The sequence below is a fragment of the Chiloscyllium punctatum genome, chromosome 41, assembly GCF_047496795.1.
Source record: "Chiloscyllium punctatum isolate Juve2018m chromosome 41, sChiPun1.3, whole genome shotgun sequence".
Lineage (NCBI taxonomy): Eukaryota > Metazoa > Chordata > Chondrichthyes > Orectolobiformes > Hemiscylliidae > Chiloscyllium > Chiloscyllium punctatum.
In genome coordinates, this window is record NC_092779.1 from 28,891,628 (window position 1) to 28,914,157 (window position 22,530).

Consider the following 22,530-nt stretch of genomic DNA (forward strand, 5'->3'; position numbering starts at 1 on the left):
TTTTATATTGTTCCCCTCTCACCTTAAATCTATGCCCTCCAGTTTTGAACTCCCCCACCTCTGGGAAAAAGCCTTGGCTATTCACCCTATCCATGACCCCCATAATTTTATAAACCTCTATAAGGTCACCCCTTAACCGCCAATGCTCCCAGGAAAATAGCCCCGCCTATTCAGCACCTCGCTATTGCTCAAACCCTCCAACCTCAGCAACATGCTTGTAAATCTTTTCTGCACCCTTTCAAGTTTAATAAGATCTTTCCTATAGAAGGTAGACCAGAATTGCACGCAGTTTTCCAAAAATGGCCTAACCAATGTTCTGTACATCCCAACTCCAAAACTGAATACATTGAACAATAAATGCAAGTATACCAAACACCTTCTTCACTATCCTATCTACCTGTGACTCCACCTTCAAGGAAATATGAACCTGCACCTGAGGCCTCTTTGTTCAGCAGCACTCCCTGGGACCATACCATTAAGGAGATAAGTCCTACCCTGATTTGCCTTTCCAAAATGCAGCACCTCTCATTTATCTAAATTAAACTCCATCTGCCACTCCTCAGCGCATTGGCCCATCTGATCAAGGGCCCTCTATACTCTGAGATAACCTCCTTCACTGTCCACTCCTCTTAGTGTCATCTGCAAACTTACTAACCATACCTGTTATATTCACATCCAAATCATTTATATAAATGACAAAAAGCAGCCACCAGATGCCTTGGTACATTTGAGATACATGATCAATCATCAGAGCAACTCACAGCCTAGTTAATCTCATTGACTCCAAAAACATCATTAGTATTCTGAATGACTTCACATCCCATTAACAAATGAGATTTACAAGGTGACTGTTGTTGAGCTCCACATCAAAAACTTTGCTTTTGAGTAGGATTGAGGAGTGTAAACTAGTGCCCAGTCCAGCACCAACCCACCACCCCTTAGATCTCCCTCACAATATGGTTTTTGTGTTCAGTGGAGCTGTGTTCCTTGCTAAAAAAAAAACTTCTTGCTATGCCAATAATGTTGGATTTATGAAAAGGAGTGTTTTTAAAATTAATTCATGGGATGCAGGCATCAGTAGGCCAACATTTATTGCCCATCCCTAACTGCACAGAGGCAGTTAAGAGTCAAACTTATTGCTGGGGATTTGAAACCACATGTAGGCCATACAAGGGAAAGATAGCAGATTTCCTTCCCTAAGGGGCATTAGTGAATCTGGCAAGTTTTTACAATAATCAACAGTGTTTACATGGTCAACGTCTGCTCAATGTTTTATTCCAGGTCTTTATTGAATCCAAATTTCGCCTTCTGCCATGGTGGGATACAAATCCATGTCCCAGCACATTATCCTCGGAGTTCTAGATTACTAGTTCAGTGATATTACCACAAAATCATTGCCTCCCCCTAAAGCCAGCTCAATTGGCGCATTCATGTTTTTTGTGTTTGAATATTTCTCTTCACAAAATTGAATAAAATGTTTCTTTAAAAAATACCAAGGTTTAGCTCATTTATAATTCTTAAATCCAAAAACAGCATTTCTGACAAATGACATGGTGTTTACTTCAAGCTTTTCCATTGGCAATAAGTTCACGGACTGGAAATCTGGTCAGTGTCTGCCAATACTTAACCCCATTGGGAAAGGCTATGTCTCCTCAGAGGCAAGATGGCTACTGCAAGAAATTGTGACAAAAACAATGGTGCAGACTAAAATTAATGGATGAATTTCCTCAGCAAAGTAAAGAATTTGGCTTGTATTGTGGAGTCATTCTCAAAGCCGAGTTATAAAATTATCAGGCATTCATGAAAAAAATGGAAAGAAGTTCGAAGATGAATTTCTGCAGGTTAAATATGAGACTAAGACACCCCACACACTTTTTACAGCCACCTTGGACAGATTTTATGCTACCCACAAAAAGGAGAAGATCATTCACTGACTCATGCAGATGGAAGATTGATTCTGTGTTAAATTAAGTTTGCCTTGAATAGAATGTTTCCCATAAATACAGAATAAGCCCGCAGCTGCAAGATCTCAGCGCCTGCCCACGTATCATATTGTGACAGAGATCTAAGGGGTGGTGGGTTGGTGCTGGACTGGGCACTTGTTTACACTCCTCAATCCTACTGAAAACATTCCGAGCTGGGGAATGTAAAATACTTTTCCAGATTTCCCTCCAACATAGAGTTTTAACCCAGTGGTGTGCAAATGTTATTTCTCATGTTTCCAACCCAGACGCCAACCTGGTTGATGGGTTTAGATCTCAGCTGGGCAAGCCATTTGGCAGAACCCTCTACAGCCCAGGAGCAGATAGGGTTAGTCCCTGTTTTGGCTAGATATCGTGATGGCAGGGAAGTGGTGAGTAGAAAGAGGTCAGGTAGTTTCAAGTGTAATTGTGAGTGGAAGAGTTCAGGGGACGTAAGAGATGGGAGACCGCATTTTGTTCTTTAGAATGGAATCCCAACAATGGAATCACATGGGGCCATGAGTCATTTGTGGGAAACAGTCATCCTGCAGTCGCTGAATTGGCCAAATAATGGCCAGCGGATGGGCCTGCCACCCAATTACGGAGAATCGACAATGTGAGGCCCTCTAGCACTAAAGAAGTAGCAGACTGAAGTTCAGATTAGAGAGGGAGAGACACTACTGCCATTTTGAGCAAGCATTGCTATCAACATTTTGGACAGGCTGAAATATTCCAATAAATGTTCAAAGCTAGCCTTGATGGGCCTTTGAATTATCATTGATTGGCTAGCTGCCACTGACTCTGATTCCACCTTCAGGAAAATGGCCCGCAGAATGGTGTGAAGTCACAGTTGGCCATTGGCACAAACACTCAGCATCCATCCACCTCCACACTCACTTCTGTCAGAGCCTAAAGGTCCTGCTGGCAGCTGTGGGGGTGTAGGGTTGGTGGTGCTGGATAGAGATCAGTGATTGGGGTTCAGAGAGCAGAGATGGGGGATTTACAGATGGGGAGGTGTTATCAGACTGGGATAAGAGTTGGACATGTTTGGTGGTTAGGGTTGTGGTGAGGAGTGTGGAAGCTTGCCAGTTAGGCACCGATCCAATACTACTCACCTTTTTTGACTGGTTGGGTTCCCTAAACTCTGTGAAAATTGAGTTTGAAGCTGCCTTAAATGTTTTCAATGGTCGAGCTGTATACTGAGACAAGATTGGTAACGCCAGAGTGGATACTTTCTGAAAAAAGTAATGTTCCTATTTCAGATTTTCAACACTTTTGCTTCACTCCCAATGAAACATGTCTTTTTCTGTGAGTGAGGAAAGGTAGAGTGTGAGAGGTTACAGTTAAGTTTAAGATCGGCTTTTTCACGTTGAATGCCCTAATCAAATAATAGATGATTTTGGTTCTGATTGATATTCTGCTATAACAGATGTCACTGCACATCCCATTTGAAAAGTTCAGTAATCAGATGCTGACTACTCATCTTATTCTCTGACTTCGCGTTTATACCTTACACAGCTTTGTCAGACATATCTGTGAGAAGAACACAGGCAAAAGATTACTTATTTTTGCTGATTATTTCCCCTATTCTTGCTGATGCAGGACTACATAGAGGTCTTTGGAAATCTTGTCAAAGTCCTTTTTATTCACGGTTTGCAACTGAAGATCAGTCCTTGGCTGTTAGTCAGCTGTTGGCATGTCATGGTATGGCTTGAATTATGATCTCGGGGATGAAGAGCATGTTATATGAGGAGTGATTGAGATCTGTACTCAGTGCAGTTTAGAAAGATATGGGGGGATTCCATTGAAGCTTGCAGAGTATTGAGAGGCCTGGGTAGAGTGGTCATGGAGAAGATGTTTCTTCTAGTAGGAAAGATTAAGATCCGAGGGCACAGCCTCAGAGTGAAGGGATGACCCTTTAGGACTGAGAGGAGGAGGAAATTCTTCATCTAGAGGGTAGTCAATCTGTGGAATTCATTGGCCAAGTCATTAACTGTATTTAAGACACAGATAAATAAGTTTTTGAATAGTAAGGGGATCGAGGATTACAGGAAAGAATGGAGAATGGGGTTGAGAAACATATCAGCTATGATTGAATGGTGGCGCAGACTGGATGAGCCAAATGGCCTAATTCTACTCCTGTATCTATTCTATCTTATACTTTTCTTATGTGTCTCAAATGTTGCTTTCAGCTCCTCATCGATAACTCTAATAGCTCTAAGCACATTTCTGGTATGTTTTGAGTCCATGCAGGTCATCTTAGCTTCAGTGCAAAAGGTAAAGACCCCCTTCTACCTAATGACAATCTTGGCATGATTCCTGTTGTTACAATGAGAGCAATGACATCACTGGAGCCAGTTTTTGGTGGAAATGTTTTCCATCGTGGTTCCTCACGACTCAAGCCAATGATTCATTGGGTCAAAGATCCCTAAAGTGCTTATAGCTTCTGGTAGCCTTTTGCTAACAATAATTCTAGAGGGATAGTTGGCAGGGTAGATTTGCCTGGCTATGCTCATGATCTTCCAGTAACAATGCTATCATCCTTTGTACAGGGATGCACCACTTTCAGAAATGTTGTCCCCTTGGTGTAGTAGAGCCATTGTTACCACAACATAAATGAGGAGTCAATTTTAATAGTTGCAAAGTCAGTGTTATCTACAATTCTTAAATAGCCAGCTTTTCCTCTCCAAACTTTCCGTTCTATGGGAAGGATGAACCATTCATGGCTAACTAAGGATTGTAACTATGGCATCAAGTTAAAAAAAAGTTCACAATTCTGTAAAGCTTAATAGACCAGCAAGGTTGACAAAAGGATTACTGAAAGAAAAGAGGGAGAAATTAGAATATGAGACTATGCAAAGTATGAGACTTGAGGATGCGAATATCCTACTGCTGCCCTTAACATGTATGCGATTTTTGTTTACTGCTTCTGCTTATGTTCAGTCAAGAACATCTGTTTACGTTTGTGCTTTAACAGATGATGGATGAAAAAAGAATTTATTTTCAGAGCTTGCAAAATTAATTTTTCCAACTCAATTGACTGCAAAACATCTGTAAGTCAATTTGGAGCCATTCATGTTACTAGTGGGTTCATAGGTATGTAATTGCCTTTCAGGCTCCGCAGGACATCTTTGATGGTATTCCATTATTCCTCAGCTATGTATTAATGAACATCTTCCACTCAATCTGTCTCCCTCATGTCCCTCAGACTGATGTACTGGAATTTGACCCTTTACATGCCAGATTGTATTGAAGTTAATTCATGCTCTGATATCTATTATCCAATATGGGATATTTTTCATTATCTGTATATAACCAGGGTAATTTACCTATTCAAAGCTTCTTACAATTTTGTGGATGCAGCGGTAATGAACTTTGTGCGACTGCTGTTAAACATCTTAAACTAAAGATTTCAAAACTGCCCAGTGGCCAGCATGGGGATCGATGTATAATTCCCAGTTGAAATGTTGCAAATAGCATGAAACCTTTGTTCTGTGTTCATTTTGTTATAGGTTTGAAGAAGATGGTTAAGACTTGAAAATTAAATTTGCACTTATTATCTGATTATTAACATATTACCAGTAATTACCAAAAAAGGTACAATGCCACAAGGTGGTATGCTTAAATCAAAAATGTACACTAAATAAAATCATTTTTAACGTGACATAATTCCTTAAACATTTATTCTACAAACACAAAAAATGATCCTACCCCATCCTATTCTGTTTTTAATTTCACCCAGTTTCCTTATTTTTTTCCTACTTCTCCCAGAAATAAATTGTGCCACAGCTCTCAGAAATTCACTTTGATTACCTTCCATGTTCTGTGATACTCCAAGGTACAAGATTTCCACGGCATTATTCCATCCTTAGCATCCAGCCAATCAATTAACTGATTCTCTTTAAAGACCTCACAATTATGGACACCCTTGCTCTAGCTTGGGATTATTGCCTTCTTGATTAGTGACTCAAGAATCAGAAAATATCCTTGTTTCTGATAGCCATTTGCAATCATTTGCATTTATTGGCAGCACAATGGCTCAGTAGTTAGTACAGTAGAACACAGCAAGCCAGGTAGCATCAGGAGGTGGACAAGTTGACATTTCAGGTGTAACCCTTCTTCAGATACTGCGGTCTCACAGCGCCAGGAGCCTGGGTTGATTCCACTCTCAGGTGACTGTGTGGAGTTAATACATTCTCCCCATGTCTGCATGGGTTTTCTCTGAGTTCTCCAGTTTCCTCCTACAATTCAAAGATGTGCAGGTTAGGTGGATTTGCCATGCTAAAATGCCTATAGTGTCTAGATATGTGCAAGCTAGGTGTATTAGCCACAGGGAATGTAGCGTTATAGGGATGGGACAGGGAGGTGGGTCTAGGTGGGATGTTCTTCAAAGGGTCAGTATGGACTTGAGCTAAATGACCTGCGTCCAGACTGTATAGGTTCTATGAATTGGTCTCAGCTGTTTTCTAGCACAAATTGCTGGCATCTTTCTCTCTCTCTCTCTCTCTGCCTCTGTCTGTTCAAAAATATATAGTTAAACCCAAAACTATAGACTATCTCCCCTGCAGCCTATCCCCATGGTAGCGTGGTACCACTGTGATGTCCCAGATAGAGATTCAAACCCTTCATCCACATTTCCCAACCTAATCTTCTGAAAAGTGCATAGATGCTTTTAGAACTTTTCTTTATAAGCTGTATTTCCATGCTTCTTTCATCTTGGGAGTTAAATGAATAATTCACATCACTAACAAAGTCAGACCAATTCTCCTCAGACTTACTGTCTTCAGGTCCCCACCTAAATGGGCCAACCTGCTGCTTTATGGCTCCGTTGCTTCTAATTCTTAAGTATACAATGGAACCATTACTCTAAGTTTGTTAATCAATCTCGCAAACTCAGGTTTTTTTTCCTCCCCTCCACTTACCTTCAATTTAACACTTTAATTCCCAACTTAAACGTTGCATTCCTGAAATATAGGAAAAAATGAAATTAGGCATTTTCATAATAATTTCCATGATTATCATCAACATCTAGTACTGAATGGTCACTTGCTTATTAATAGACCTAGGGTTGTGTCAAGCTAGCACCATTTAAAGATAATTTGCACTTCTTAAAGTTAACTTACATCTCTTGAAGATAAGGTACATTCTGACATGTGGAGTTGTTTCACAGCAACTAAAAATCTAAACAATGGAAGAGCAGGCTAGAGTAAAAGTCCCCTGCTACTCAAATGAACCATTCAAGGACTTAGTGTAGGATTTGGAGAGGGGAGATATCCTGGAGTTGAAATGACTGACCTCCAGTAACCATAACCATCTTCCTTTGTGGCAAATATGACTCTAAATAATGGAGTGTTTTCCCTCTGATTCCCATTGACTCCAATTATGCTAGGGTTCCTTGGCGCCACATGCAGTCAAATATGGCCTTGATGTCAAGGGTAGTCACTCTCATTTTTGGGAGTTCAGCTCTTTTATCCATGCTTGTACCAAGGCTGTAATGAGGTCAGGAGCTGAGTGGCACTGGCGGAACCCAAACTGGGGGTGACTGAGCAGGGTATTGCTGAGCAAGTATTGATTGATAACTCTGTTAATGATGCCTTCCATTACTTAACTGATGATTGAGAGTAGAAAGATGGGGCTATAACTGGCCTGGTGGATTTGTCTTGCTTTTTAGTGTAAAGGACATAATTGGGCAATTTTCCTAATTGTCAGGCACGTGTGGTGTTGCCGCTGTACTGGAGCAGCTTGGCTACAGGCTCAGCAAGTTCTCAAGCACACGTCTTCAGTACTATTGTCAAAATGTTGTCAGGGCTCATAGCCTTTGCAGTATCCGGTGTCTCCAATCATTTTTAGGTATCATGTGGCGTGAATCAATTTGGCTGAAGAGTGGCATCTGTGAAGTTGTAGATCTCTGCAAGAGACTGAGATGGCCTACACTACTACATATGCAGTTTTAATAGTTACATTACACAAACACATTGCAACACATTCACTGAGACTGTCCTCTGTCTTTGTGGGACCTTGAGGAGAGGCAATAGCAATTTGCCCAATAGTAAGTAAACGTGAACGTATCACTTTGAAAGGAACAACAGGACATCAGTATAGCAGTTAAATGGAAAGAGGTTGCAGAACCTGGGGTACAGGGGCTTTGGAATGTCCCAGCATATGAATCACAAAAAGTTATTTTGTAGGTATACCAATTGATTAGGATGGCAAATGGAACATTTTTATATCATAAACAGAATGGAATATAACAATAAGGATGTTTTGGTACAGTTTTACATGGCATTGTTGTGTACAGTTTTCGTTGCCTTATTTAAGAAAGAACGTAAACGTGTTAGAAGAATTTCAGAGAGGTTTCACTTAACTGATTCGAGTCTGGCTTGAACGTCAGTCTGACAATGTTGTGTCCAGGCATCTGTAACTTTCCACTTACCCCGATCTTCCCTCACTCTAAACTTCCTGTTGTGCATTTATGCTTCCGGAGGCACATGAACATCTATCTGGCTAGCCAGTGGTGCCTGAGAATGAAGGCCCAAAGGAAGAATACGCCTGTGAGAAAGAAACACCAACACATAATCTGACACTCATAGTCACCAACTCTGCTTATCACCACATGTTAGGTCATCATAGTCATACCAGACTATGGGGTGCTCTCTCATTAGAGAGACCACTGATGGAGTACCTCATAGGAACATGATGAGTCACCAGGCTTTATGCTACACAGAGCTCAGATGAGGACTTCATTGGAGTGTCTCATCATGGGCATACACATCAGAAGCCTTATGCCAATGAAGATGAGGGAGGGGTCTGACAACAAATTGATACAGGTGTTGCGAGGAGGTTGGATTTTATCCTTTCCAGTGTGGAAGTCACAGCCAATTCCAAGAGAACATTTTCCAACCTAACCATGATAAAGCGCCTGCTACCCAATGTATTGACTTCCATTGCAGCATTGATAGAAACCGTGTTTTGCTCAAATACTGCAGTAGACTCACACTGAAGTTCTTGCTGTGCAAGCTCAGGTTAAACATGCAGGTGCCAAGTGCTGCCAGGGCTCAATGGGGTTTGTTTGTTTGTTTGTCTAGCTGTGTACATGGAGATTTTAAAAGGAGGGTTAGTATTCCAACTAGCAGTTGTAGATTGATAGTTCAGCATTTTGTTTACGAGCAGCTAGAACTTACTTATTTGTGATGTAGCAGTTCCTGTTAAATATAGGAACCTGTGTCAGTGGTTGTATTAACTTGATTCTATCAGACAGGTAAATTGAGGTAATCTGATTAACTCATTGACTTTTGTGGTTACGGGGGAGTAGTGGAGCTCAAACATTATTGCATTTTCCCAAGTGAGTCAGACACAAAAGCATTGAGGGAATTTCCAAGTTTGCTGAAAATAAAACCACTTCCAGCCATGTTCTCTGAAGAAGAAACTCTAAAATGTAAACAGGATGGCACTTCACCGAATTCAAATATCTGCAAGTTGCTGTTAACTGAGGAAGGGTCAAATCTATATTTCTGATATTTGTAACAAGGCCATTTCAAATAATTCTTATATACTGTAAAATGCATTTTTTTTCCTTTATCTGTAATGAACTTGGATGTTCATTTCTTAAAAGTATATTGATAATCTCTTGTAAATAAGTTACCAGCAGAGTAAACAAGGAGCAAAAATAAAGTATGATTTATCAGGTCAGGTTTCATGCAATGATTTGACTTGTCCTCCATTAACAGTAACAATTAGTTTGTAACTGGCCTTTTCACGAGTCAATATATACACGTGTTTAACATGTTCCTTTCAGAGTTAACTAATTATTTGCAAAATTTTTCCAAAACTGTACCTGCATGGAGTAACAAGTTGAGAAAGCTAATAACCAATCCTCAATACTGTTATTAATGGCAAGTAATGCATAAGACTTTCACTAATTAAAGCAAATGGATGTAGTTAAGGCATGAAGAAAAAAGACAGCGTTTTGGAGTTTCTGCGAAGATACAATTCTTGGCTGCCTTCCAGCTACTTATCCAAATCACCATTGTTCATCTGGAAATTTGCATTGCATGTAGGCAGCATTAAAGCTGAGGTAAAAACAATGACTGCAGATGCTGAAAACCAAATACTGGATTAGTGGTGCTGGAAGAGCACAGCAGTTCAGGCAGCATCCAACGAGCAGCGAAATCGACGTTTCGGGCAAAAGCCCTTCATCAAGGGCTTTTGCCCGAAACGTCGATTTCGCTGCTCGTTGGATGCTGCCTGAACTGCTGTGCTCTTCCAGCACCACTAATCCAGCATTAAAGCTGAGCCTGATCCTGCCCAGCTGAGGCACAGAGACCACTTGTAATGTTCTAATCACTACTTTATCTGATTTAAGTCAGCACAGGAAATTGAAGCTCTCACCTTGCCGGTGATGATTTGGACCCATCATACTCTAGGGACGTGGTTCAAATCCCACCATGATAACTGGTGAAATTTAAACATTTAATTAATAAACTCTGGAATTGGAAATTAGGTTCAGTAATGGTGACTGTCAATTTACGATTGTTTGTGGTAAAACCCCATTTAATTCACTAATGCCCTGTCATCCTTACCTGGCCCATTCCACATGCAACTCCATGCTTACAGCAATATGGTTGACATTTAACTGCTCTCTGAAATTACTGTGCAAGTCATTTGCTTCAAGAGACAATGAGAGATAGGTAACAAATGCAGGCTTTCCCTGTATTGCACAAATCTCCAAGAAACATATATTTCCACTTGGTAAATTCAGAAAACCATTGATGGACCTAAAGTTGTTTGAAGTAGCAATTTTAGTAACATCTATTGAAACCTTACAAAACAATCTTTTTCAGGGAGACAGGACTCCTTAGTTTTGACTGTCAGCAGGGATATTTTTGACTGTAAAAGAGTATTGGAGATTGAGTTAAAAATGGAAACTATACCAGATTTATTGTTATCATATGACACAAGGCATTACTACAATAGAAGAAAATAATTCAACAGCTTTAGCCTGCACAGCTCAATTTCCTTTCCACAGCTATGTCTGGATCTTTCCAAATAAGTCTTTTACTGTTGAACTCAATTTCATCAAATGACCTCAACAAAGCATTATATGGAATCCTTGCAAACTTCCAAGTATTTGCTTACAACTTCAAAGTTTCAATGGCTTTGATAAGTTTCAGCTGTTAATTTATAATTCAGAAATTATTTTTCGCATTTAACAATCTGGTGATTATTTTGCTTGAGATAGAGTCATAGAGTCATACAGATGTACAGCACGGAAACAGACCCTTCGGTCCAATCCATCCATGTTGACCAGATATCCCAACCCAATCTAGTCCCACCTGCCAGCACCCAGCCCATATCCCTCCAAACCCTTCCTATTCATATACCCATCCAAATGCCTCTTAAATGTTGCAACTGTACCAGCCTCCACCACATCCTCTGGCAGCTTATTCCATACACATACCACTCTCTGCATGAAAACGTTGCCCCTTTGGTCTCTTTTATATCTTTCCCCTCTCACCCTAAACCTATGCCCTCTAGTTCTGGACTCCCCGACCCCAGGGAAAAGATTTTGTCTATAGATCCTATCCATGCCCCTCATAATTTTGTAAACCTCTATAAGGTTACCCCTCAGCCTCCGACGCTCCAGGGAAAACATCCCCAGCCTGTTCAGCCTCTCCCTATAGCTCAGATCCTCCAACCCTGGCAACATCCTTGTAAATCTTTTCTGAACTCTTTCAAGTTTCACAACATCTTTCCAATAGGAAGGAGACCAGAATTGCACGCAATATTCCAACAGTGGCCTAACCAATGTCCTGTACAGCCGCAACATGACCTCCCAACTCCTGTACTCAATACTCTGACCAATAAAGGAAAGCATACCAAACGCCTTCTTCACTATCCTATCCTGCGACTCCACTTTCAAGGAGCTATGAACCTGCACTCCAAGGTCTCTTTGGTCAGTAACACTCCCTAGGACCTTACCATTAAGTGTATAAGTCCTGCTAAGATTTGCTTTCCCAAAATGCAGCACCTCGCATTTATCTGAATTAAACTTCATCTGCCACTTCTCAGCCCATTGGCCCATCTGGTCCAGATCCTGTTGTAATTGGAGGTAACCCTCTTCGCTGTCCACTACACCTCCAATTTTGGTGTCATCTGCAAACTTACTAACTGTGCCTCTTATGCTCGCATTCAAATCATTTACGTAAATGACAAAAAGTAGAGGGCCCATCATCGATACTTGTGGCACTCCACTGGTCACAGGCCTCCAGGCTGAAAAACAACCTTCCACCACCGCCATCTGTCTTCTACCTTTGAGCCAGTTGTGTATCCAAATGGCTAGAGATGTTAGGAAATAACTTCACAAAAGGTGATTGCAACAGAGTCTGTTTTATTTATTTACTTGTAAATGAGAGTAAAATATTTTATTTTATGTGCCTGACACTTAACTATGCCAGAGCAACTTATTATTGAATAAATTCTAATTTCATCTTACCTCTCTTGATGGTGGAAATATTAAATTGTTGAATTGATTCCTGAAAACAGGAACATAACTAGGCCAATAAGGCCTATTGGGGAGTTTTTAAAAAATATAGCTCACCTATTTTTCTAATCAACTTGTTCAGAGTTGTTATTATATACCTCTGGAGCAGGTGGGACCTGATCCTGGGCCTCCCATTTCAGCAGTAAGGTCAGTATCACTGAGGCTCCCCGCCCCCAATAGGGACTTAGGAGGTAAGACATATTGTTCCAAAGCCCATCCAATTAGGCACAAGTTAGAAGCATGATGCATTACACTCAAACCTTTGCATTAGCCATGATAGGCACAGGTTGAACAATATGGAAGAAGCTCAACAAAATCTAGGGCAAATCAGCCTGCTTTAGCCACACTACCTTAAATATTTATTCATTCTACTACTGGCCTACATCCAAAGATGCATTGCATCAACTCACCAAGCATCCTTCAACGGTGCTTTCCAAAGCCATGACTCCAGTGTATAAAAAGATGAGTTCTCTTCCAAGCCACACACCATTCTGACTCAAAACAGTATTGCTGCTCCTTCATTGTCACTGGATCAAAAACTTGGAACCAATAGCATTGTGGGTGTTGCTCCACCAGATTGACTGCAGTGGTTCAAAGACTGTGGCTCAAGGGTAGTTGGTGCTAGCCAGGAAAAAATTAAGAAAAACCCTCAAGTTTTCTGCCATTCATTGAAATTGTAGCTGAACTGCTTTAACCCATCAATAAATATGCTGAATCTACCCCACTTGCTTTGATGCCATTTAGCACCCCAGTTTGATTTATAATTTATTTTACTTTATTGTAATAAAAAATAGAACAATTATGAAAAGGCATTCTTCTTAAAGACGGAATTCAATGGATGTTCACCAGATTAAACCTTAGAATGGCAGTGTTATTTTATATGGACTATGGATCTATATGTGGAGACTTGGCAAAGAGGCCCCAATGGCAAGAGATGGTGCCTGGAATATGGCAACTCCAATGTTGGTGAAAGAAGAAAGGTGGACTCTTTCGGTTATATCGTTATTAAAAAATTTTTAAGTTATTCAAAATGGTGTCAGAGTGTGTTGACAGGTGAATCTTTTCACTGTATTTTCCCTTAAATATGTGTGAAAATCAACCATTAATTTCAAATCAGTTCAATTCAAATTCACAAAAACATCTATCGATCTCAGTTTTCAATTGATTTAGCCTTGACGGCTTTTTGGCAATAAAATTTCTAAAAATTGCTCTTTGTCTGATCAGCCTATCTTTATGTTGAAAGCTATGGCACCTTGTTTTGGACCTTGGAGGTAATAGTCTCTATCTAACCTGTCAAAAACTTTAGTAATCTTCAATTAGATCACCCCTTAAACTTCCCTATTCAAGAGAATTCAAGCCCATTTTTCTCCTTGACCATCCTTTAAATCATTTGTTGACATGACACTGTGCTTCCTCCAAAGCTATTTTAGTCTTCCAGTGATGTGGCACCCAGAACTAACTGCAGTTCTCCAAATGGGACCTAACCAAGATCACTGAGCAGCTGTAATTTCCAACCCTTTGTACTAAAACCCTCATGAGACAAAAGCCAAGTTTGTATTAGCCTTTTACATTTTTTAAATAGTTTTTGTCACTTCACTGGTTTCTCTACTTGGTCCCTAAATTTCTTGAATCATTCACAGTTTTTAGTTTATAGGACTTTAGAAAATACACTGATATGTCTTTCTTAAATCCAAAGCCAGATACCTCATACTTTCCTACGTTAAACTTCATTTTCCTCATGTTTCCCACTGGCTTGATATATCTTTGCAACTTTGTGCCCCAATTCATGGTAACTAACTGTAGTGGCTTTCGATATCATTTATAAATATATTTCATGGTGTGTTTGGTGAGGCTAGGGAGCTAACAGGAGGTGTTGACAGTAAATAGCCTATTAGATCAATTATGTGCCAACTAATGGTGATGTTCTAAAGCAGACTGATGGGACTGTGGTGGTTGACAGTCCAGTGAGATCTGTGGTGCTTCCAATAGGAGGCAGAAGAACTTGCTACTAATGCCACTGGTACCATAACTAAAAGTGCATGCTGCTCAAATGCAGCAAGCCCAGAACTGACCCTCACCCTTTGGTGCTCAGCCATTGTTCCCAAACACATGGCTCCGAGGAAAGGAAAGCTTCACAAAGGTCTACTTCACAAACAGGACCTTGAAGTGTTGATGAACAAAGTTGTGCAGTTGAGGACAGCTTTCCATCCAACTGACTGCCACAGGAAGCCATGCCATCAAACACAAGCAGCTTGGCAGAGTGCATTCCCAATCAGTAAAGTGGCCCCGAGTGCAAAGAACTGCCCAGGACCCGAAGCATAAAAGGAAGGACAATGATCTTCAATACATCACAAGGTGAAGTGCTGTCATCGTCTCTCTCGGGTAACTCACACTCTAAAGGCTGGCAGTCATCCCAACTCAGCCACTGCATGTGTCTCTCTGAGTTCCATTTTCCGGTTAGATGGGAGTGGAGTAGATCTTCTAATCTAGTGCCTTCTGTTCGCTTTTCTTCTCATTTCTTTTGTTTTTTTCTCATCTTTTCTTGTTTTTCTTTTTACTTGCTCTCTTATTTTCCTTACCACTTGGGAATATCTTGGTTGCAGTGACAGCATCCATTGGTACACAGACTAGGAGCGGCATCGCAGGAGAGTTTGGGTTCCTGGTGGTTTCTGATGAGACGAGTCCTCGACAAAATGAGGAGACTGTATGTGCTCATCAAGTTCTTTAGCAAACACTGATAGTTGTATTCAGATTTTCTTTTCAAGCAACATAAATGTTTAAACTTCAGCGATCTGTATGGAGCATCTGACTTCACTAGTTCTCTGAAACATTAGACTATTAAAATACTTGCACCACAATTCTTCAAATCTTTAAACTGCTTCTTAGTAGAAGACTAGCAGATCCAGACTTCATCATTACTGTACACCATCATTACTGAATACCATTTCTCTCCCAAAACATATAGGCTGGCATGATTCCAAGTCAATTAATTGCTATACATTAGAAAACATAATACAGTTTGACTTGGATTTCCAATCAATAGGTTCAAGCTAATCAATTAAAATATTGCAATGATTCTTAAAGCACTGAGCAATGACAACCAATATTAGTAGCCAAACTCTGCAGCGTAAGCCTTCATACTTGAGCCGACTCATGGCTGGGTTTGGGTTTTGGCAGTGCCTGTGCCCAGTGCAGACTCATGCAGATGACGGCGGAGATGTTTTTGGGTCCAGTATGAGACCCAGCAGCATCAGCAGCGTTACCTCGGCGAGGTGGGCCCAAAGCGGACTCCTGGTGGCGGCAGAGTCGGGTTTGGGCTGGTGCAGTGCCTGAAAGTATCAGTGGCATCTGCATTGGTGAGGTCCAGCAAGGACTCATAGGGGCGAAGGCTTCAGTGGAGGCAAGTTGGCGCTGAAGAGTTTTGTTCCAGTGGGGGCACAGTGAAGGGGACCATGGCCCAAGATGGAGCACTTAACAAGAGGAAATGTAAAGTTGAACACTTTTTCATTATTTCATTTTTCTGTCTTTGTATTCTATGTTTTAGTTTATTTTTCTGTGTTTTAAGGTGGTGCCTCAGAGCGGTCACAGTATGCAACAATTTTCACAATATTTTGTAACAAAATACACATGACAATAAGTCAAATCAAATCATATCATGGACTATAATTCCCAATATTCAATGGCTCTCACTCACCTTGCCTTCACAAACAACTCATCCTTCCTGCCCTCTGCACTTCTTGCTCACTCAGTGGGGACATCTCACCATCCCTCCTGCTCCTGCATCACAGCTAAGTATTCTTCTATCTAAGTCCATCAAACTCAGTCCCTTCCTTTGTGTCATTGCAGCTAAAATTGGTACATTTACCCAATACTCTGCATTCATGGTACTCCTTCCAAAGTGATTCTTGGAATCCTACCTGTAATCTCCAGACTGATTGAACTTGACCAGTAGGACTGAGCACATGACAAAGGCACAAATCCCTGGACACTGGTAGGCCCAAGAGCCTGACTGACTGTCGTTAAACCTCTGTAATGCAATCAGACAAGCCCCTTAACCAATTGTGGGGGTGGTACTGCCTGATTGCCTGTAGATCCCCCTCACTCTAATAAGGACTGCTCCCCTCTGACTTGAACATGCCTTCATTTGCTTGAAGCATTTGCAGTGTGTTTGGCCTGTCATCATTGCATGAAGCTTCAGGCATGGATTTTTGGAGTTTTGAGCTTAGCCAATTCATTGCCAACACCAAAAAGGGAGGTTTGTTTTTTCTTCCTTTTTGTGAAGAGTGAGGCAGAGTACTCCGCCCAGTTCCACAGCACTCATACTGGCTATGGCATCACTATTCACCCTCTAGCAAAAAGCTAAAGGTCAGGCCCAGTGAAGCACATGGTTCTAGTTTCACCATTTTAAGTGCATGACCTTCCTCTGGAGATATGGAAGGAACCAACACCTTGCACATCGTGTTGAAATGAAATCCGACACCCAATTTCAGGAGGTCTAGGGTGCCCCAGCTGGGCTGCATGTTGCCCGTTCAGTGGCAAATCAGAATTAGATCCAGCTGAAATATGAGACCAATTCACCCAGCTGGCATGAGCTGAGAGTGATAAGTTGACGTCACAGGATGTTGTACATCGAAACATCTTCCATCCCTGAAAAGATCCCTGCTGTTAAGTATGACAAGCAGTCTATCTGTGATTCTGCACTAAGGAGCACATCAATATGGTCTGACAGAAGCACCCACACACTGGTAGGCACAACAGGGTAAAACATGGATGCTGCAAGTATGCAGTTACACATTCAGGAGTGAGTGCTAAGAATGCAAGCAAACTACACTGTCCATGAATTGGGTCCCTGTCTACATGTGCAAAGTCTCTCTGCTGCAGCCTTTCAATGCGAGGTGAGACCATAGCTCCCTAGGACCTGACTGAGGACTGCTTCCCATCCATTTTGAGACTTTTTCCTTTGGTTCATGCACATAGAGTGTTTTTGCTGCATTGGCAGCTGACATGTGATGCAGGTGTGCTGTACCACAACACGTCCACCCCTTGACTGATCACTGCTGACAACCTTGATAAGCTGCCTAGCTTTGTGTCAGCGCTAAACAGCAAGGCAAGACAGAAACACTTAGAACGTATAAATCTGGCTGAGGAGGCAGCAGCACTTAATAAGGCAAGACAAAAAAAGGCAAGGCAAGAATGCTGTGAGCAACCAAATAAGCATAAAGCAAGGGCATGCTGAAACAGTAAATGAACAGTCCAGAGTTTCGGCCTGGTCAATTCCATGGGATTGGTGCCTGTCCCTGTGCGCAAAGTGTCCTAGCAAGAGCATTCCAATGAAAGGAGCCAGTTTGCTCTAAAATGCAGCAGTGAAGTACAGAACCATACTTTAAGTGATTCAAAGATGTGCTGTGAGGAATGTATTGGATGTCAGTGGGGTGGAGTATGGGTTGTAAGTGGGGGCATGTGTTCTCTACCCATGAAGCATGACTGGTGTCCAAGCGGAAGCAAAAGGTAAACTGGAATGACCAGCTTGGATGCTGCCTGAACTGCTGTGCTCTTCCAGCACCACTAATCCAGTATTTGCTTTCCAGCATCTGCAGTCATTGTTTTTACCACCTGGAATGACCAGGTAACCGCTGTGACTTCCATCCCTGGAGTTAACATTGTCTTTGTTTCCATCTGGCAAATGGGAGAATGAGGAGCTGCAAAAGCAATGATGCAAGATTGTGAAATAATGTTAACACGGTAATGCACATGGATAGCCTTTTGCCAATCTCCTCTTGCTATTCAATATTTACTTGAAAAATGGGACTTTTTGTTCTAAAAGTCGATAGAATCCTCAGTGGATATCTTATGTAATGTTCACAACTTTCTCACCAATGTTAAGGTTGGCCAGTGCCTGGGAATATTCCGCTCAAAGATTCTAACAATAAAACCAAAGATCATGTACGTGTTTTTTTTCAAAAAAATCCTTTATTTGGCTTACCGCCTTCAAAGGTTTTTGTTCCAAAATTCTCTTGAAAATGGTACATATGTAATTTTATATATAAGTAATAGATACATAGTTATCAGCAAATAATGTAGATATGACCCTGTATGTAATTTTTTAAAAAAATGTAAACCACAGAAGATTTAGAGGAAAGTGACAAAATAGAAATTTTAAAACTTTTATTAAAAAGATTGTTGAAAATGAACTGTCAAAATTAAACAAATTAACCAAAGTTATGATTTGAAATGAAACATCTGAGTTAAAAGGAACTGAAAGCAGTGTAGAAAGTGTTACACTGACAATAAATCAATGACAGTCTTGACTGAGGAATTTGAGTATTTATTATATCTAATGCTAGGCAGGGTCTGTTTTATAGTAAGTCTATCTGCATAGGAAGAGAACAGAAGTTAAAGATTAATCATATGATTCACTGTATTCCCACTATTTAGCAGTTTAAAATGCTGAATATGGTCATTTTAGATATTTCCCAATCGGGGAATATTAATGTAGGGTGAGCGATGACAGAAGAAATGGAACTATTCCCAAACCATGCACATTTGGAAAGATTCTCTCTACGACCAATTGCTAAAGCCCAGAAGCAAATTCTTTGCTGGATATCTAGTCCACAAAGGGAGAGACAAAGGTGAAAGGAAGTAAAACACTTTGGAAAGAAAGTGTCACAATTTTTATGTATAATCTTACTTGTGATGATACTGCTCCTTTAACAAAGTTATGCTGCCCTTGGCTTTTATTTCGGAGAGGTAGCAAAAGCAGTGATTCTGAAAGGTTAGGTTTGAAGGGTTTTATGGCCAATTTGTTTATAGCTAACAGATACTGCCTCAGGCAAAAGGCTTTCAAATTGAAAGAAAACACTTGTACAATGAAAGGGGAGTGGCCAGTTCTCCCAGCTCAGCTTTTTTGGTTTGGTTTGGATTGTAGCAGTCTGACTGATCACTGAAAGCAGACAGTCAGTTTTGAGGCTGCTGGTCCAAGAAACAACCACATGAAAGAAGGTGTTCCTTGCTGAATCCTTCTGCCATATCTCTCTCTCTCCTGGAAGAACCTGTGTTTGTTTTTTTATTTTTTTGCCAAGGTGTGTTTTTGAAATTGTTGTAAGTATTTGGAACAGCACCATTAATCTGTTGGGTTTTCGGATAAATTAAGTTATTCTATATCCTGTTCTCTTTCGTATGTGTTTCATTCAGTAATCTTGTAAATAAATTCTGCTTTGTTTAAAACTAAGCTGCATCCATCCTGGAATATCCACTTTACAACTGCTTAAAACAACTAGAAACGTTAGGGTCTGGGCTACTTTCTTGAAATGTTTTGAGGAGGTCTGTCCTGGTCCATAACAGATTGGGGGCTCATCCGGGATTTGTTCTATAGTTCTGATTTGGGATTAGGGTTGCTGGACTCAAAGGCAACGAGTGGAAGGAGTTTGTGTCTTTTGTTCCAGGTGTTAAATTCAGTTGGTTTAAACAGTGCTTGGGAGAGCAATGGCTTTTTCAGTCACTAAGAATTTTCTGGGGGATGGAAGAAGTGGCCTTGGGAGTTTCACAAAAGGTGAATAAAACCAAGCTGCTGAAATTAGCAGACAAACTGACGTTGAAGCTGCCTCCTTCTGAGCGATAATTACAACAATAGCTCAGCAGTTAAATTTGCTGGAAATGCCATCCGAATCTTTAGCGATGGCTGAAGTTCACTTGAAAATGAAGCAACTTGAGTTTGAGACAAAAGGCAAGGAAAGGGCAACGGAAATGAAACAATTTGAATTACAAAGAAAAGCAAAGTGAGAAGAGAGAAAAGGAGAGAGAGGGGAAAGGAAGAAACAGAGGGAGTTTGAATTTCAGAAATTGACACTTATAGACAGAAAAGTCAGCTTAAAAAGATGGAGATGAAGGTAAACTTACTAAGGAGAGTGAGGATGAGCAAACCCACGGTAGCCAAATGTGAGAAACTGTTTAAATATATTCAAGCATTGCTTAAATTTGATGAGAAGAATGTGGAAGCCTTTTTCATCACATTTGAAAAGGTGGCTAAACAAATACGATGGCCAGTGACCATCTGGGTCTTGTTGATCCAAACAAAATGTGTTGGTAGAGCTGGTGTTCACATCACTATCCGAGGAGGTATCTGATGCATATGGGGAGGTGAAGAAAACCATCTTAAGTGTATATCAGCTTGTACCAGAAGCCTATAGAAAACATTTCTGTAGTAACTAAGAAGGGACCTTGGTCAAACCTACATTGAGTTTGAAAGGGTCAAGCAAAGTAATTTCGATAGGTGGATAAGGGAATTAAAAATAGAAAAACCTATGATGCTCTTAAAGAGACAATTATTTTGGAGGAGTTCAAAAGTTCACTTCCTGAAGTATTGAAAACTCATGTAGAAGAGCAGAGGGTTAAAACAGCAAGATTAGCAGCTGAAATGGCTGATGAGTATGAATTGGTTCATCAATCAAAATTTGGCTTCCAAAACCAATTTCAATCCATGAGTGATAGAAATTGGGGAAAAGAGAAATCCCATGGAAAGGGAAAGGTGAAGATCATAAGGATAACTTACCACAGGGTTAAAAAGGAAACCCTTGAAGGGGGAAGAGAGTTAATAAGCTCCTGTGTTTTCACTGCTATAAGGTAGGTCAAGTGAAATCACAGTGTTGGTGGGTTGGGAAAAGTACTGGGAAGCCGGATGTATAAAAACAGGATAAGGCAATGAATTTTGTTGTATTGGTAACAGAAAGCACAGTGGCGGCTAGAAAGCTACACCAGAATGTACAAGCTGGTTAGAGGTTGTTTAAGGAGGAACTGCCAGATCCTCTTAAACTATATACCTGCCAAGGCAAAGTTTATTCATATAGGCCAAGAGCAGCAGGTAAAGAGGTTACAATATTAAGAGATACAAGATTCTCTCAATTTGTGAAATTGAAAGATGAGGAGATATGTACCTCTGAAGCACTGTTGTCAGAAATGGTGCTAGTAATTGGAACTCACAGTGAGACAAAAAGTGCTCAATTATGTGCAGTGAGGTTAGAGTGTCCAGTGAATAGTGGTAAAGTCATGGTAGGAGTACTGGACAAACTCTCAGCTCCAGGAATACAATTTGTCCTTGCTAACGATAGAGTGCTGCCTACTGTGGTTGAAAAGCCAGTGGAAACTCAGGTAATTGAACTTTTGCAGGAAGTATATCTTTAGATTTTTCCGGACTGTGTGGTACCAAGGTCACAGGGTCACCAGTTGAAACAGGAGAGATCAAAGAGTATAGATAAGAAAGGTGAAGTGGCATCAGCAGAGACCCTGTTTGATCAGATTGAGACAAGCTAGGAGCAGATAGATGACACAGCAGACATCTTTAGCTCAGATAAATTAACTGAGTTACAGCAGTAAGATGAAAATTTAAAGCAATTCTATCAAAAGGCATACACAGAAAAAGAATCTGAATGTATTCCTGAATGTTACTGTCTTAAAAATGATGTCTTAGTGAGGAAATGGAGACTATCACTTATTCAGGCAGATGAGAAATGGGCAGAAGTTCATCAAGTCATTTTGCCAGTGGTTTACAGAAAGGAGGTGTTGCGGATAACGCATGAACTACCTTGACGGGATCATTTAGAAATGAGAAAAACTCAAGCTCAAATATAAGAACATTTTTATTGTCCTGGACTGCACAAGAATGTCGTTGAATTTTGCTAGACACGTCATACATGTCAGGTAATTAGAAAACCACAGGTAGGAATAAAACCAGCATCTTTAATACCTATTCCTGCATTTAAAGAACCTTTTACAAGAGTTTTAATTGATTGAGTAGGACACCTATCTAAATCAAAAAGTGGGAATCAGTATTTGTTAAGAATAATGGATGTGTCCACTAGATTTCCAGAGGCTGTCCCATTACACAATATCACAGCTAAAAGGAGTGTAGAGGAATTACTCAAATTGTTCACTAGGAATAGTCTACACACAGAGATACAATCAGATCAAGTGTCAAACTTCACATCAAGATTATTCCAAGAAGTTATGGACAGTTTAGGAATAGAACAGTTCAAA